The sequence below is a fragment of the Antechinus flavipes genome, chromosome 3 (assembly GCF_016432865.1).
Source record: "Antechinus flavipes isolate AdamAnt ecotype Samford, QLD, Australia chromosome 3, AdamAnt_v2, whole genome shotgun sequence".
NCBI classification, from domain to species: Eukaryota; Metazoa; Chordata; class Mammalia; order Dasyuromorphia; family Dasyuridae; genus Antechinus; species Antechinus flavipes.
Window position 1 is genome coordinate 395290810 of NC_067400.1, and position 6667 is coordinate 395297476.

Genomic DNA, 6667 nt, shown 5'->3' on the forward strand with positions numbered 1-6667 from the left:
AAACTATTGGGTTAGCGAAAACAGAAAAGAGAGAATTCCATATGATTTATCCTAGGCCCCCTTCATCTTTAAATACAATCCTATGTATTAAATGTACACACCAAAAATTGTCCTAAATTAGCATGTAAAAAGTGACATCCTCCCCCACCTCTTTTTTAAAGTACTGATATAAATTATCATCTTTCATTTGAGAATTTATTGTGTCTTACAAATAAACATTATTTTACAGAGTTACTTAAGTATAGGAAAAGAATATTTTTCAAAGTCATATAACAAATCATAGCAAATCAGTATTGCTGTTCCTGTGCTTTTATATGGCACTTTTGAAAAATTGTTGTTGTTCAGTCATTCAATCATGTCTGACTCTTTGTGACCCCATAGATAATAGTCTTTCTTTCCTCTACTATCTCTTGAAGTCTGTTCAAACTCATATGTATTTTTTCCTTTACACTGTTATCCTCTGCCATTCTCTTCTTTTGCCATCAATCTTTTCCAACCACAGTATCTTTTCCAATGAATTCTGTCTTCTTATTATGTAGCCAAAGTATGTAAGCTTCAGCTTAAGCACTTGACTTTCCAATGAATAGTTTGAATTAATTTTTTTAAGTATTGACATATTTAATCTCCTTGCTGACTAAGGGATTCTCAAAAGTCTTTTCCAGCATTACAGTTCCAAAGAATTAATTCTGTAGTGCTCATCTGATGGCCGCAACACTCATCTTTCCTTATAGTCCAATTTTCACAGCCACATATTGCTACTAGAAAAACCACAATTTTGACTATATGAACCTTTGTCAGCAAGGTGATGTCTCTGCTTTTTAGTATGTTGCCCAGATTTGACATAACATTTCTTCCAAGGAGAAAGCATCTTTTAATTTCTTCATTGCATTCATTATCTGCAGTGATTTTTGAGCCCAAGAATATAAAAAAGTTGACATTGCTTCTATTTCTTCTCCTTCTATTTGCCAGGAAATGACAGCTATGATCTTCAAGACAGTTTTTAAACTTTCCTCTTTTACCCTCACGAAGAGATTTTTTAACTCTTCCTTCTCTTTTACCATAAGTGTTTTGCATATCTGAGATTGTTGATATTTATCCTTGAAACCTTAATTACAGCTTTTTATTTATCCAGCCTCTAGTGTCTCATGATGTACTCTGCGAAGTTAAATACAAAACGTGATTATGTACAGTTGTGTCATTCTTTTTTTCCAATATTAAATCAATTAATTGTTCTGTGTTCCATTCTAACTATTGCTTTTTGACCTGCATACAGGTTTCTCAGGAGACAAATAAGATGATCTGGTATTCCCATCCCCTGAACACTTGGCACATTTTGTTCTGATTCACACAGTTGTTTTTTTAAACTTTAAATAAGACTTTCTCATTTTAAAAGGAGTAATGGAAACCCACCTCATGCAATTTAAAAGAGAGAATGAAGCAAACATACACAATGGATTATTTAGAACAAAAACTTAGCAACTTTTTTAGGGATATGTGAGAATGAAAACTCTGATTTTTTTAAAGTATGAAAGTATTTTATTGCCACATAAAAAAGTAGTAAATAGCTTACATACACAAAACAGGTGTATTAGGCCTGACAATAAAATGATCTAATCATGTTTAGCAAAGACATGGGAGGAACTGCTGTTGCCAAATGAATATTACTTTTCAAAGTGGTTACCTGGGGCAGCTGTCCACTTATTACTCTTTGTATTGTCCCTGCTTAGAACATTTTTAAACTTCCTCTTTGGTAATGATCATAAGAATCTTTTTATGAGCTGTTCAAAACAACCTGTTTCAATACTTTACATTTATTTGTATTCATTTGTTTAATATGCTACTTTAGCCTCAACACCTTTCCTGATTTCCTTCCCCACCCTTAGAAATGCTTTCCCCTTTATTTTTACTTTCTGAATCTAATTCTCCCTGTGCAACAAGAGAACTGTTCAGTTCTGCAAACATATATTGTATCTAGGATATACTGCAACATATCTAACATATATAGGACTGCTTGCCATCTAGAGGAGGGGGTGGAGAGAGGGAGGGGAAAAATCGGAACAAAAGTGAATGCAAGGGATAATGTTGTAAAAAAATTAGCCTGGCATGGATTCTGTCAATATAAAGTTGTTATAAAAAAAATTAAATTAAAAAAAAAAAGAAATGCTTTCCCTTAACCCTCAATACTTCATATTTATTTAGTATATATTTTGTGCTACTTATAAGATACTAAAACTTAAAATTACACTAAGACTTCTGGGACATTGAATATGATAACAAATCCTCAAATTCTCAAATATATATTTTTTCTAATTTCTGTTTTCCTGGTTGCTTTACAATTAAAAAAATAGCTAGTTTTTATATAGGTTTTTACAGGGACTTTAAAGTTTGTAAAGCCCTTTGTTTATGTTAGCTGATTTGAAATATATGCACATGTTGTTTGTTGTTGAATGTAAACTTCTTGAAGGAACAGTTTCTTCTTGTTTCTTGGGGATTGCATTTAGTATGCACTAAATAAATGCTTATTGAATTGGTAATTGACTAAGCTAGTCGATTTGTCCAAAAGTAAGAGTACTTTAATTCTTCAAAGATTAACATCATGTCCAGAGAATCAGATTCTTCAGAGAAGTCATGACACTATATGATACCAGCAAATAACCCAATGATATATATCCAGTGTCACTCTTGGTACAGGATTTGAAAATTATAGCAATAAAACAGTCACATACCCTTTAGGTTGTATGACAGATCATTTTTCCATCCTGAAAGAGAGACACAGTATTTATTATGTTGAAGCAAGTAAGCATGATATTTTAATAAAAGGAAGAAAATAAAAAATATTTTTTCTCTTGGTGAGGCTTCAAAGTCCTTATTAAGAGTCACTGAAGGAAGTAAAGCAAATTGAACTGTTAGAGCTAACAGATGGAAGCTACCCCTTAAATAGCTGTGATCAGAATTTTAAATACTTTACTAGAATATTTTGTAACCATCAATCCTTTCAATTTTCTGAAGAAAGGAATATTTATTAAGAGTTTGTGCATGGAGACTAACTACAATTCAGCTTTTATAGAATCATTCTGTTTATCTAATGCCTCATATCAAAGAACATTTGCTTTAATGGTAGAAACAACTCCTCCCTCTCTGGCTCTTCTTACATGATTCCCTTTCTCAGGAAAAAAAAAAAAAGCGGTGGGGGGGGGGGAAGGGGAGGGGAAACTAGTTTACTTAAAAAGTCAAAAATTCCTTAATTCCTCTTCAATTACTCAACACACTGTGTGTCTAAATAATTTCATTATATATATAAAACAAGTAAGAACTGATAACTTAATCATTAGTGTCCCCTTTGTATTTTATGTTAAACACCATCATTTGTTAGCTTACTTAAGATTTTGAAGTATGGACATTTATGAATTAGCACATTTATGAGTATTCTATCATTCTCTGTCAAGTTCAATCATTTGTTAAAATTAATTACTTTTTTTTCTCATATTAAAGTCCTACTATAATGCTTCATCATTCTAGGGAGGTGACCCTGTGTTCTTAAGCTTATGCCAGAAAAAGCCTAGCTTTGGCAGGTTCTATGAAGCTGGAAAGGTTTCAAGGATAGTCCCCCTTGGAGAAGGCATATCTTCCCTCTGAAGACCAACCTAGCTAAAGTGCAGAAAGCTTCATCATCAACGCTGTGGCCACTTTTGGATGAAGACTTTTTAACTATAGCAATTCAAGGAGGAATCCACACACTATAATGCCAGAGAAACTGAAGCAAGATAGAAATTAGAGTTTTTAATATTTTATTTGAGAGGGAGAGATTGTCTGGGATGGGGGCAAAACAGGATCCATGTTACCCCCAGAAGCTGAATTGGACTGGTGTCTCAAAGCATCCAGCAGCAAGTGAGGAATTCCAGGGATTCTTATAGGGCTCCAGTGATCAGGAGAACAAAGCAGGGTGGGAATGAGCTCTGATGAGCGGGAACTTCCAGGAGCAGACCATAATTCGGTTCTGACAGTTTGGGGGCAAGGAAGGAGCATAAATCCTGATAAGTTGGGAGAACTAGGAGCCCCTCAGTCTGACATAGGAGATATCTCCCCATCTGAGATTAACCATCTGCAGTTTATGGCTCTATGGAATGCTAGTGGTCAGGCCTCCTAGTCCTAATTTATATCAATCCTAATGTTCAGAAAGGGGGCTTGCAACCAGGGGGACTGGGGCAGAACAATTCAAGGAACTGAGGTAGAACAATTCAGGGAAACTGAGGCAGGACTATTTGGGGAAACTGAGGCAGAACAATTAAAAGAAACTGTGGCATAACAACATACACATTACCACCACCCCACTTCACAATTTATCCTGTATACATCTTGTGTGTATATAGCTTTTGTTTTCTAATTCGGTAAGGTGTTTTTTTATACCTTTGTATGTTGTATGTAGATTTAGTACTGTGCCTGGCACATTATAGGCACTTAAATGCTAATCAACTAACTAAGGTAAAGAGGAATTGCTATCTATACTGAAGCAGGACTCATGCCAATGCAGTCACAGATTCTCAAGGTAGCAAGCTAGTGCCGTGGAGAGCAAACTGAACCTGGAGTCAGGAAGGCCTCAATTGAAATGTGGCCTTAGAGATATATCAGCCGTGTCATATTGGACTTACTTCGGGTCGCTTATTATGTCTGGCTCATTTTCCTCTTTTTTAAAACTCGGACATTAATAGTACTTATGTCTCAAGGTTCTTGTGAAGATCAAAAGAGGTAACATTTGCAATGTGCTTTTTAAAATTTAAAGCATTATTTAAATGATAGCTATTTATTATTAGCAAAATTCTCTTTCTTTCTTGAGATTAAGTAGCTAGTCCAAGGTCACACAGCTAGTAAGTATTAAGTGTCTGAGAACTCAGGTTCTCCAGACTTCACAATCAGTGTTCTTTCCACTGTACTATCTAGCGGAGGCAGACTGTCTTTCTTAATTATGTGGACTAACAGGCACCAAAGCCAGCAGAAATCTTAGAGATTATCTAGTTCAACACCTTGACTTGATTTTATTTATTTTAGCTTTTTATTTTCAAAATACATGCATAGTTTTCAATATTCACCCTTGCAAAACCTTGTGTCCCCAATTTTTTTCTCCCTTCCTTCCCCATATCCCTCCCTTAGACAACAAGTAATCTAATAAATGTTAATCATGCAACATTTTCATTTTACATATGAGTGAACTGAGGCCCAGAGAGGTTGTGTTGTATCCAGTGCCATACAGGTAATAAAATAGCAGAGCTAAAATTTGAATGCAGGTCTTTTGGCATTAAACCCAAGTCTTGTGTTTTGTCAATTTGAGGCAAATCACAATCCACTTATAACTTAGTCTGTATTTGAATCCAAGAGGGGTGGCAGAAACTTGGAGAAAAAAGGCCATATTCCCATAGTAGAAGTATAAGATAGGAGAACTGAACCTTTTTGAGTAGTTCCATTAAACACCAAATAGATATTTTTTTGGAGGCAATGGGATTAAGTGACTTGTTCAGGGTCACACAGCTAATAAATGCCCGGTTGGATTTGAACACAGATTCTTCTGATCCTAGAGTCTCATTGCTATCTACTGTACCACCTAGCTGGCCCTGAAGTAACTTTTAAAAAATAATATTTGCATCAAAGATATAGCAAGAACAAAAGTACAAATATTACCTTCCAATAGCTCAAGGGCATACTCTCTCCTATCCCATTTCATTTTGAGGGGAGAGGGAACTCTCTCTTCATTCAGTTCCTTCATAACATTTCAAATTCAGCATCACTGCTATATCCTTGTCTCAGCTTTTCCTGGGCTGAGTCCCAGAGGTCACTCCTTGCTCCTCAGGACGTTAATGCTGAGCTGGCTACCAAGACCTAGAATGGCCTCTGACTCATGAATTCCTGGAGGAGTGCTTTCCTGACCTTTCAAAACTCACAAGATTGGAGTCTCTACATTAATCTGCTTTACCTAAAATGAAAAAAAAAAATGCAATCCCTCCCCCAAAGACTGTTTTCATAGCACCATCTAATCTCAGGCCCAGAAGAGAGTCCCTTTCTCTCTTCCTTTACAGCATTATTTCTTAGCGAACCTTATCAGCAAAGTGAAATCACTGTAACTGCTACTAAGACCTTTGTGTGGGGCTCCCTCAGTTTTTATGCTACAAACAACAAAAAATTCTTCTTCTAATCACATGGTTAGTAGACTGGAACCAGTTACAGAATACCTAAAAAATATCCACCAAGATCTCTCCCAAGTACATCCATTATATGACATCACCCTCATGGAAGCAAGTTTTTCAGCCTCTTTTACATAGGGAGAGATTCTCAGAAGGTTCCATGTATATGTGTGAGTCTCATTTACATTGTTATGGTATAAATAGTACTTTTGCTTTTGCTCATTTCTCTCTGCAAGTTCATACAAGTTTTCTCAGGTTTCCTTGAAACTTCCCCTTTATATCATTTCTGAAGGGGGAAACAACCTGATTATTTTTTCTATGCTGTCCTTGAGAAAACTTCCTTTGGTAAACAAAATGTTCTATGATTTCCCAGAGTCTCAGTTAGTTCCAATTCTAACACAGAAGCACCAGACTGTCCAGGTCTCATCCAGAACACACCCTTTATTATATATTCTGCCAATTTGCACTGCTTGGTATTTTACAAGGTTTCATAT

The 6667-nt window shown here is 35.6% G+C and overlaps 1 long non-coding RNA gene across 1 annotated transcript; it reads right to left on the bottom strand.

Moving 5' to 3' along the window:
• Positions 1-218: 218 nt before the first annotated feature.
• Positions 219-5799, bottom strand: LOC127558003 (uncharacterized). The gene is made up of 3 exons (XR_007952690.1): positions 5674-5799; positions 2727-2759; positions 219-1155 (listed from the first exon to the last, which is right to left on the bottom strand). It is a non-coding gene; the product is annotated as an uncharacterized LOC127558003 (long non-coding RNA).
• Positions 5800-6667: the final 868 nt, after the last annotated feature.